The 12,606-nt window shown below is 42.1% G+C and overlaps 1 protein-coding gene across 1 annotated transcript in view; it reads right to left on the bottom strand.

Moving 5' to 3' along the window:
* Positions 1 to 11,716, bottom strand: part of sema6cb (semaphorin 6Cb) — a 264,346-nt gene extending 252,630 nt beyond the window's left edge. Inside the window, exon 1 of the mRNA XM_084336359.1 lies at positions 11,590 to 11,716. The gene's annotated coding sequence lies outside the window, so the exon portion shown is untranslated. The remainder of the gene's footprint in view (positions 1 to 11,589) is intronic.
* Between the last annotated feature and the right edge of the window lie 890 nt (positions 11,717 to 12,606).

Here is a 12,606-nt window from a genome sequence, read left to right as displayed (position 1 = left end):
ACACATACCCGTGGAATGGGAAGAGTGCGGGGCAGTAGGGGGGGGGGGCGTAGGAGGAGAGGGAGAAGGGGGTGTATTTTACTCACCCTGGACTGCTGCCCGGGTTGGATTTATATGACACTAACCGAGCGAGCGCCCCCCCACCCATGATGACGCCCCCCCCCCCCCCTAGCTCACTGCCCCCGCAGACCAGTTTAAAAATAGCCTCAATTCAAGGGAAAGGGTCTGGAGTTCTGAGAAGTCAAGGAAAGCGATCATGCTAGGAGTCTATGTGCACGTATCTTTACACTGCGTCCAAACCAACCATCTGATGTTCGCCTTATGATGACCAGGAACACACACACACACATAATAGCATAAAACAACCATAGTACACATCCACACACGCATGCATACAGGGAAACATTTTGTCTGAAGCAAAGACTATGCTTATACGTTCCTTCACCGTGCAGTCTATCCTATTAGGGTCAGACTAACGTCAACTTTTCCCGTTAACAAGGTCAAAAGAAGACTGTTATTTTTGGGCTATTTTAAGAGATTGGATGCAGCGCTATGAACAAGCTAAGATCTTCATTGACTGTAATGCATAATAATACTACACTGGTGTGGGACAAGCCCATTTAGTTTTCAATAGATGGGCAATAATGCCGGGGGTTTAATCAGAACACTTAAAAATAAATTAAATGTAGGCGTATATGAATAGCGGGCACCTATGGAGCGTGTACAGAGCCTGAATTGGATATGATGAGGCATTACTGTGTGAAGGCAGCCGCTTTAGGCACAGAGGAGGAGGAGAGGGGAAAAAAACCTTATCTTACGTTTTTAATTTCCTGCTTCGTTTCACTTTTCAGGACCATAAAAATTCTCATTTAAAAAAAACTGCAATAAGCAACAATGAGACATGCTCATAACTCATAACTCAAAGACCCGCAATAAGCAACAATGAGACATGATCATAACTCATAACTAAGCATAAGTTCCACAGTAACTAAATGCAAGACCCCCCTCCCCCCACTTTGTGAGGCAGACCTAATTACTTCAATGTGACAAGCTAGACAGGGCTGCACCGTGGATTTAAGACAAACCTTTAACAAGCATCAATGATGAATCGTTCATTTAAAAAAATTAATTAAAAGGGGGGCACTTCTCAAAAACTGTTTTGCACAGATTTTGTTTGACAGCTATTGAGAGTAGATGAGTTTGGATATGGCCACCAGTGATGTCATCAGAATCCTTGTGTTGTGTTAATTTCAGCTCAATTAAATGATAAAGTTGCAGTCCCCATAAGTCAAGTTAGTTATTGCCATTTTTCATCTAGATCATTTCATGGCGCATTGGTGCTATAATTAACCACAACACAAGGATTAAATGTCCCCGATGACATCACTGGTGGCCATATTCAAACAAATTTACTCTCAATAACTGTCAAACGAAATGAATGTGTGCAAAACTGTTTTTTGGATGTGCGTGAGATTATGTGCAAAATAAATCAACATTGTTTTTTGGTGATGTGCCCCTTTAAGTTTATTGCATTTCAACCTACTGTACAGTACATTCGGTCATCGACCCTCTGCTCAGCCGATCTTTCCTGTTATGCTCAGGAATTGTGGCTGTTTTTCCAAGAACACCACCTTACATGCTCCCACACTTAAGATTCCTTGGAATGGGTTCAGCGAAGTGCTTTTCTTGCAGAATTCGCTCAGAATCTGCCAACAGCTATTCCTAATTTAGCCCTAAAAACATTTACAAATCATTCAGGGACTTGGATGGTGTTCATTCATATTATTTCCCCAAAGATTAGCCATCGCAAAATAACCTGAAAGCAGAATGCATTCCAAATTAAATCCATAGAATACATGGTGTAAAAGAAATAAACTATCAATCTAAAAAGATGGAGCAAGATCCCAAACACAACCTAAAAATGTAACATCTGTCGAGTGGGGTGCTAATTTAACTGAGAACCTAACAACAGATGAGAGATCAAAGAACAAAGTCACTTGGAGAAGCCCAATAGCACATAATGAGAATATATTTCTAGGCTATCCAATGTTAGAGCAGCCATGTTGCTAAGTGGCTAACGTTAAGTCTACATGTTTTAGATGTTAAGTCATGTTCGAGATGATAGGCGAATGTTTGCCTGCAGAGTTTACATGTCACCTTCATGGGGTCGTCTTTTACCCTCTCAAAATGATCCCACGCTTCAAAATGTCCTGCCCGACTGGGCCGTCCCGGTGGCACACCAGATATACACTCAGCGTAACCGCAGGCGCAGCGTCCTGGGTTCGAATCCAGCCCAGGACATTTGCTGCATGTCCTCGTCCTCCCCATCTCTCTCCCAATTCCCAAACTCTCCTATCCACAATAAAAAAAAGCTGAAATAATGCCAGAAAATAAATAAAAAAGAATCATACCCGACATAACAACTAACTAACATTACTACCAAACGGAGCAATACGGCATGCGGCACAATAATCGTTTTATCTCGATTATCTTGTTTTCATGGTCGTGGGAAGACAGAATCTTAATTGAAACTCACCCAGGCCTAGTGTCCACCCACTTCCTGTGTCCGTCGTTTCAAATTAGAAGTCCTCTAGCGCAGTGGTTCTCAACTGGTCTAGCCTCGGGACCCAACATTTTCCTTAGTCATTAAGTCGCGACCCAAAATTTTGAACCACTATGATTTATTTAAAAAAAAATATTTGCAGTAATACGCAATCTTTCAAAACATGAAATAAACACAAAAAAGTGCAACAAAAGTGCAACTTTTGCTAAAAACCCAATGAAATAAAAGAATATTAAATAATATATGCTTCTTAGCAGATTTCTTAGCTTAATATAACAGACCTACATTTGGGGGAACTAATGGGATAACTGAGTTTGCAACAAAAGTGCAACTAGGGCTAAAACCCAATGAAATAAAATAATAATAAATAATATGCTTCTTAGCAGATTTCTTAGCTTATCATAACAGACCTAAGTTTGGGGGAACTAATGGTAAATGGCTGCTTTTTTATATAGCGCTTTTATCCAAAGCGCTTTACAATTTGTTACTCACATTTTACCCATTCACACACCGTGCAAGGTGCCAACCTGCTCATCGGGAGCAATTAGGGGTCAAGTGTCTTGCTCAAGGACACATCGACACGCTGCCTGGGAGGAGCAGGAATCGAACCGGGAACCTCCGGATTGCCAGACGACTGCTCTACCTCCTGAGCCACTGTCGCCCCTAATGGGATAACTGGAGTTGCAACAAAAGTGCAACTAGGGCTAAAAACCCAATGAAATTAAATAATAATAATAAATAATTATGCTTCTTAGCAGACTTCTTAGCTTAACATAACAGACCTAAGTTTGGGGGAACTAATGGGATAACTGGGATTGCAATAAAAGTGCAACTAGGGCTAAAAACCCAATGAAATAAAATAATAATAAATATGCTTCTTAGCAGATTTCTTAGCTTAACATAACAGACCTACGTTTGGGGGAACTAATGGGATAACTGGGGTTGCAACAAAAGTGCAACTAAGGGCTAAAAACACAATGAAATAAAATAATAATAATAAATAATATATCCTTCTTAGCAGACTTCTTAGCTTAACATGCAGGGAACTAATGGGATAACTGGGGATGATGTTTGCTCCTGACAAGAGTCTCAAAGTCTGGGGTGATGGTAGACAAAGCAACTCTGAGGTCATGCTCAATGTCCAATCTGTTCCCCCGCTTTGTCTTCAGCTGGACCAGAGCTGAGAAGCCACTTTCACAAAGATAGGTAGTGAAAAAAAAAAAAAAAAAAAAAATTACCATTTTTTTTTTTTTTTTTTTTACACACATCCGCGACCCACTCAAAATGGCCCCGCGACCCACTTTTGGGTCGCGACCCACCAGTTGAGAAACACTGCTCTAGCGGTTCATAGTCCAGCCATATACATATCCTGAAAGGAGTTCGTTACCCCTGCAACCAATGTTTGGGGGGAGTCCTACTGGCAATAACATCTCATTTCACACACATTTCAAGATTTTTATTTGTCACATACATACCAAGACAGTGAAATGCGGGTGGACATGCCCGCTTCGATTGTGCAATAATACTAATAATTAGGGGTGTAACGATGCAACCTCACAATGATTAATTTCGATTATACAGGCAACGATTTAATGCATCATGACCATTTGACCACGATTCTATTGGATTAATCAGTTAATATTCCCCAAAAAAAATGTAATACACAAATGTGGCTGGGGGAACTGACACTCGGCATGAATGGAATAGGTCAATAAAAACAATACACACTTTTTTTTTTTTTTTTTTAAGTTTGATTGATTTCGATTATAATCGATTCTAACATTTTCAAATCGATGCAGTTGAATAGTCACATTAGAATCGATGCATTTCGATTAATCGATGCATCGTTACACCCCTACTAATAATAAGACATAAAAAACCGGTAATAAAATAGACATAAAAAGGGCATGATAAAATAGACATGCTAAATTCCTCAGTTACTAGTGGATTTATAGGGTAAGTGTGGGCTTAAATGGTACCTATATACCCGATTCACATTATTCTGTTTAAACATTGGATTTCTATTTCCAGTTGCTGAACTTTGTGGCAAAGACGCTTGCTAGTGTGGATATCCCCCAACCAAGTCAATAATACAAATGGACAACACTACTTAGCTAGGTTCTCCTTCAACAAACACCAGTGTGAACAAAAATAACCAGTGGCTTCCTGTTTTTCATTCAAAGTTGACAGAAGGCTAATATAATCCTTGAAGACTAATATAATAATCGTTGAAGACTAATATAATCCTTGAAGGTTAATATAATCCTTGAAGGCTAATATAATAATCCTTGAAGACTAATATAACCCTTGAAGGCCAATATAATCCTTGAAGGGCAATATAATCTTGGAAAACTAATATAATATCATTATTATCATAATACCATATTATCAACATACACCTTTTCAACTGCAAATGATTTATTAATCAGGAAAACTTTGTCAACATAAGCAATATATATAAATATGTCGTTGGTTCACCTCACTCCAATCATTTGTATTGAAGCAAAATGGGATCGTCAAGCAAAGAATATAAAATAACAATACTTTGTACAATTATTAAAAAAATCTTGATATATCGCCCATATGGACCGAAAAACAACATTCAACTAGACTTACAAATTAAACATACGATAAAGAGATTTAACTAGCCACTGCTCTTGACCTTTAGCCCAACTGCTTTTTATTCACTTCCAGATAAATGTTGTATTCAGAATTCATCATTACAGCATGGTGGAATTTCACTTGTCACTGATGATCACATTTGTCATAATCTGTCACTTTGGCATCCCGGTTCGACCGTGAACTGGCATTATAATGATAAGAGGACCACCGTGACAGGTGTGAAATAGGGACAAATTAGCCAATTAGCTGTGTCCCAGAGGGGAAGAAAAGCCAGAGAGACTGTTACAATTTTGTGGAGAAATGCAAAAATGATAAATTATATAAAAGCTATTGTTATGTACAAATTAATTCTGTTTAAACAACTTACGTCAACTTCAGATTTCTAAACAAGTAACAACATAAGCCAATTGTTTTGTAACATACAACTGCACCCATTGCCTGTGTCCAACTTGGTTTGGCGATGGGTAACTGGAGAAACCGAGGGGATGGCGTGTTCACTCTGGGCACGAGCGGCTAATCAATGAAGTGGGAGGGCTGCCCTCATTGTGCAGTGATTAAGAGATCATTTGGAGCAAAAAACACTCCAGATTTAGTCCCCCCCCCCCCCCCCTGAGTTTAAAGATCAATACTGGGAAGGTAGGTTGTTATGGCCGGAAGCAATTTATTAGGGCTGACCCCTATTAAACGATTAGAGCCGTAGTCGACTGGCCAACCTCTTAGTCGAATATAATAAAAAAATATATATATATATATAATTCTTTTTTTTTTTGTATCATTCTTTCCGAAAGAAAAGAGGCCTAGAAGTGTGGCTAACGCTAATGGCACGCATACCAGAGGCTAACTGCCTAAGAAAACAGGCACAGAGGCACTGAAAGAGGATTTCACCCATCTAATGAACACACTAGACTAGACAAATATCAAGATGTATCCATCAGTGGACCAATTGCATGCTTTTGCAGAGGACAAGAAGCCTTCAGTCGACTCCTTCAGACATTAAGCACCCCCCACAGCCCAAATGGAATGATGATAAAATATATGTATATATATATATATATATTTTTTTGCGACCAATAGTCGACTAACGGCAAATTTTGGCCAATCCTAGTAGACCATCCAAATCCTTAGTCAGGGACAGCCCTACAATTTATAGAGACGCTCCATTCCTTACCTCAGACATGTCCTCAAATTACACAGAGGAGGCACTAGAATAGGAATGGATTTTGAGGTGAAAATGTTGCTCCTGCACTCACCAACCAATGGCGAGGAGGACTTGTGTTTGCCGATATCTGCATTATCAAAAGGTCTTTGGGAGCTCATATTGTGCTGTGGAGCGCTAAGCTTCATACAGAACATTCAGGAGTCTGGGGATTGTGTGTGATGCAGCTGAAGGAGAGTTTTGAGAGAGCTGTGCTCTTAGTCATCAGCCAGTAATCGTCTGAGCTGATGGAACTCCATGCACACATGAAGCTTAGTTAGCTGCCTCCTCACATGAAATATGCATGAAAAATCTTGGGTATTCATCGTTGGGATTTCGTTTTTTCCTACACGTGGTCTTTTGTCAGATGCCGCTTCCAAGATGCCCTCTGGGTAGTGTGAGCACCATCTCCTTGCAACACAAATCAAAGTATGTCTGTGTGTGCGTGCATGCACATGTGTGTGAAATGCGATGACACTTTCCTTCAACAAAAATGCAACCAATTCAGTGGTTGCAATGCTTTTTGATAGACAAAAAGGTAACAAAATCTACAAGAAGCCAATTACTCGAATTCTGATTGAAGCTACTTCCCCATTAAGAGTCATCATATAGCCAACCATGACTTGCATAAAAGGAAACAAGAAACAGGAGTCACTTCAGCTTAAGCTTTACACACACAATAGTTTTAAACAGGACAAAAGACCTCCCCCGACTTAAATACATAAATCGGAGGTAATCTGCTAACACGGCAGCCTACAGGTTAAATTTCCCCCTGGTAATTGCTGGAAGTCGTCCACTGTGCTCCACAGAGCGGAACCAGACAGTGACCCCGTGTTCTCGGGTGCTCCGTTCCTGGCTGCGGTGGGTTGGCAGGAGCGGCCTAAGTCTGTGTTTGACAAGGGGTTAACGTTTCTGAAAAACAGCTCAACAAAACCACAGAAAGACAGCCAGTCTGGAAGGACGGGCAGAGGGAGGCCTGTCACTTGTCCAGAGTGTGGTCCGCAAACCACTCGCCATCCCAGTCGTCTCCCTCCTCCCTTCCCCTCTAGCCCTTCACTGAACCCCGGGGCTTTTCTTTCTTATGAAAATGTACACACTCATCAGCTCGGCTATAATTTCCCTGTGCTGCATTCACCACACTAGGGGAGGCGGGAGGGCAGTCGCTGCTCGCCTGTTTTTGGAGACAGAAGTCATTAATTATCAGAAGTAAAGTAAGTAAGCCAGCCAACTAAGGACTCGCATCTAATAGCTGCCGATTGGTTGAAGATGTAAGGCGCACTGTCACTACTGACCAGCAGTGATCTATTCTGGTTTTCTAGCAGGCACTCTAATGACAATGTGAAGGGAACAGATGTGGTCCGAGTTGGCAGTGTACAGTTTCTTGACTAGGCTACAGGCCATCTTTGTATTATAAAAATGATATATTACAGGCCTAGACAGTGAAGACAAATAAAAGACAGTGAAGGCAAATAAAGATAGTGAACCAGCGATAAATGTGGTAAATCCGGAATTGTTTTGACCACATTCAATTTAAACTCTTTAACCCTGTAAGACCCTCGGGCACAAAATTACAACATCACTTTTAGCTAGCTATTTAAAAAGTCTTTAAATGTTGTTGTTTTTTTAGCACATTTACATAGTCAATGGGTCCTGTTGTTCAGCCTCACAATGCTATTGGATAGTAAATGTGTTAATAGGTCCCACATTCTGGCCTCTGAAGCTGATAATTAATTTGGGCCTTACACATGAGTTATTAGAGATGGTTGAGCTGCAGATGGAAATAAAGATATGCATCTTTATGTCCTCAAGTGATCATAACTGAAGAAATATAGGCTAGATCTGTTTGCGTCATGTTACAATTATTTTACAACATTAGAAAACCCTTCTACGATCAGCCGTTGACCTGCAAGTACATTTGGGAATGAGAAGGGCTCCAATCATATGTTCTGAATTCAGGCTAAACTTTGGTTTGTATATGGATCACAGACTGTGCCTTTAAGAAACAAAAAAAGAAGTAATTCTACTTTTACTCCAGAGTTACGCCAACAACTGAAAGACTTAACAATGCCTGCTGGCAACCTGCAGCCTATTCCACTGGCAGGTCCTGCCAGGACAATGATAGAGGACCCACTCCAACTGCATAACAGAAGCCACAAGGCAGAACGGACACTTTCCTTAACCTGTCCATTTGTAATGCTTGATGCAACATGTTAATGTGATTTGCCACCAGCCGCCGTCCAAGGGGGCCAGACCTGAAGGCCAAGGCCCGGTGGTCTCAGCAGATAGCCAGGACAGGCCTGTCCTGTGTCAGCCCTGGGTTATGGATGATGGGAGGCTCCAGGGCTGACAGGTAATAATTCACTCCCCAGGGGTGCGAGACCCTTCACTGGACACAAGGCAGCGACAGGGAGAGGGGGGGTAGCCTTGAAGCCCCCCCCCCATCTGCAATTCCCCATACCCCCGCCTTCCTTCCTCTGCCGTTTTCTCAAGAAGCAGGGTTCCCACTGGCTGCCCAGTTGCCATGGGTAACCAACTACCATCAATATGAAATATGAGGTGCCACAGTCCAGTGCTTCTCTCAGGTGCAGGGCCAGTCCCATATGCTACAGATGAGGAGCAGAGATTAACTGTTGCTTCGCCTGCCCATTCTTTAGACATCAGCAGGAGCACAATGCAGCAGGTACCTGGGGCTGGAGACTCCGCAGACAAATCATTACTGTCCACAGTGTCCAGAAGCCACAACAATAGCACTAAAGAATGATCCAATATGCTCAGGTTCAATTGAGCTTGAGTGTGTTTTTTTTGGGGGGGGGGGGGGGGGGTAGCAGTTCAGCTGTCTCAAGTGCCAAAACCCTTCAGAACTATGTAGGTTGAGAGTTTAAACAACTCTTTTGTGTCAAACGTTGAGTCGGTCAGAACACACAAAGCAGGTCCTCGGCTGCAGAGTTGAGCATCACACGTGCGGCAGAGTAGGGGACCGATTGTGCCTTATGACACGTACCGAGATTGGGAGCATTTTCTACATGATGGGAAGGGAAAACGGCCCTGCTGAAAATCCCCGGAGGGCCACAGTCCTGGGTCCCCTGGCAACCGGAGCCCATTTCAACCATCATTACCCCGTGGACCATTAGGAAGACATTGCCATGTACACACCGAGACCCTCCCACCAGGGCGCCCCCGTCTTTGTTTCAAACAGAACCTAGCACGACACTGGTAATCGGAAATAGAATTACACTCTGGGGTAAATGCACCATTAACCATGCTAACTGAGCAACGGGCCTTTCAGGGCTGAAATGAGAGACGGACAGCTATGTGTAATTTCCACGGGTGATATGAATGCTCCACCGCTGGTACTTTGCTCGCTTGCTCCCCCTCTCTCTCTCTCACACACACTTGCAGTTTCAATAATTTAGTCAGTAAGATGAGAGTTACTTATTGTATTGCATGGTGTGTAATAATAAAGCAAGCGGGGGGTGGTCAAGTATTTGTGTGTGTGCGTGTGAGAGAGATTCAGAAAAATGTGGGACAACATTGAGCAGAAAAACATTAAGAACCTTAACAGACATCCGCTGAAAATCAACATCCACAACTTGGGATGCCGAACTAAACAATAAAATGTCATGTTGAATGAAATGTTTAAAGCCTCGTCTCTCTCACACAGTGCCAAGTCACACTATGACCACGATACAAAACCACAATGCACATAGTGGCCATGTCCACCCCCTGACACCACTGAAGTAGTGCCATCATTGAAGTAGCCCTGAGGACATGTGAAAGAACAACACTGAGAAACACAACAACAAGTCCAATTTCTAACCCATTTGTGTCCGATTTGATGAACTAAGGGCTTGGATTATGTTTTCTAAATAAATAACCCCCGGCAAGAACCATTTTGAATAAGCAAAAGTATATTCTGCGGTGCAATAATGAATGATACCATATACAATTGGATGAACTCTTCAGTTATTAACCTCATCAAAGCTTTTGAACTCTGCAAGACAAAGGCTGGATATTTCAGTGAAAAGTATGAAAAAAACACACATCTTCATGACATGCATTAGTCATGCATTGGGGGGGTTCAAAATATAGAATTATATGATAATGTTATCGCCTAGGCCTACACTGAATATCACCAGATGTAAGATGTCCAATTGTTTATCAAAGCAGTTTACGTGAGTATGTGTGTGTCTTCTGTAGAGAATGATGTCTCAAGTTGTGGCTGCCCAGACTACTCTTTGTCCGAGGCTGTGTACTACCAATGTGTTTTCCAATATAGATAACCTGCACGAGGATCAGTCTCTTTAAAGGTCCTGGGCATCATATCTCAGGCAGACAGCGACTAACTGTTTTTATGTTGCACAAAATAGGTTAGCCTCCCGTTTAGTTACTAGCACTGCAACTCTCCGTGGAACCTAAAGCCACAAACCGCTTACTAGAACAAAGACCCTATATTATCTATCTATCCATAGGCTGTACGGAGAGTTTGTTAGGCGCAGTTTCCACTGGCAGATGCCGTGCGTCTCATTTTTACAGGGACTTTTAGAGACCGTGAAGTGTGTTCAACATTTTATTTTTCAGGAAATGAACAGCTAAAATTAGGCTTCAGCTTCCATACAAGCAAAAGAGACAACTGTCTGGGTTGCTCACGCTGTCCCTCCATATAAAAAAAAATCGAAATAAAATGTTCAATAAGTAACCCCAACGATATCAAATCAGTTGACGTCTCGCATAAACCGGTGCTGTAAAGCGGGATACCGTTATCTCTATTTGACAAGTTGGTGATGTCGTTGCCCTTGTTCAACAAATTGGTCAACAACAGCAAATTGGTGACAAATGCTACGACATGCATTCACGCCTGGGTGATAAATGCGATCGCATCAGCGTGATAATAAATCCAGTGCGGAGGTGAATGTTTTTCATGAACTTACTGTACAGTTTTACTGTATACGCCACTGGCTGATAAAACATAGCCACATACTATCTACTACATCAGCGTTTAACTGTATGTATGGGAGTCGATTATTCGGGGGGGGGGGCTAGTAGAATTTGAGTGGCCGTAGCCCGTAGCTGTTGGAAAACATTGTCCCCTGTAGCTGCGCTCTGTGAAGCGAACTTGAGGCATCTCTAATAATAATAAAGTGAGTGCAGCTGCAACAGCGACAACACACCGATGAAAAGTGCCCAAATATAATGAGGAATGACTTCTTACCTTATCCTGATGGTTTTTCTTGTACCACTGCTGGCAAATACTCAGCGTGTCCTTGCAGAGCAGATGCTGACGCGTATAGCGTGACAAAGTTCCGTTGAATTGATATATGTGTTAGTTAAAAAAAAAAGGAAGGTTAGTAGTCCCAGTGCATATGAAAGCAGCGAAAGAGCGCCCCTCGCTATACGAGAGACTGGTGCGCGCTTGAGAGTAGGTTACTGCAATCACAACACTTCGCCCAGCAGAGCGGCTCCGGTGAAAACACGCCCCCGTGGTGGATTTTGACACGCGTCTTATCCAATGGCAGAGTGAGATATAGTTTCATCCCTTGTCTGATTCGTCCTATGGTTCAACAGTTTCCTTCAACTCCACCCACCGCGTCTCACTTTTCTCCAGATGTGAGTGACTACTGAAACCCGACCGTAACCACTTAGCCTCTAACCAATCAGAAAATGTGGACGAGGGGATTTAAACGGATACATCATTTGACATTTTGGGGCGGAGTTATCTTAATATAATGTATATAATATAAAAAATATAATAGTAATATAATGAAGACAGTTGCTTAAATGCAGTCTCATGGATTGTCTAATTGGTTTGGGGTGTCCCAGTAGTCATATGCACTTTGCCAAGTTATGGACTACGCACTTTATGTTGCTGTTGCACATACCGTACACAAAAACATTTTAAATACCAAATTAGATGTTTTTCCTAAGGTCGGTTTAAAAGGGAAGATCATCTGACAAGGTGAAACGTCTCAGGATATAATGGCCCTTTAACTAGCTAACTCTTTGCTGTCGCTCCCTCATCCATTACATTTTCACTCAGTCATTCTCTCTTGCAGAAATCATCCTGCACATGTGTTCAGACAGCAGCCAAAGAGGCAGTGAAAATGAAAGTTCCACCGTACCACCCACTTGATACAGAGAGACAGCAGATGAACTTGGCCCCTTTCCCTTATCTTAGCGATTTCTAGGGCAATGCGTCGTCACAGCATTCATTTTGACCCAGGGAGGCTGG

Source organism: Notolepis coatsorum (genome assembly GCF_963971535.1).
Source record: "Notolepis coatsorum genome assembly, chromosome: 19".
NCBI lineage: Eukaryota > Metazoa > Chordata > Actinopteri > Aulopiformes > Paralepididae > Notolepis > Notolepis coatsorum.
This window is presented reverse-complemented; position numbering and strand designations above follow the sequence as displayed.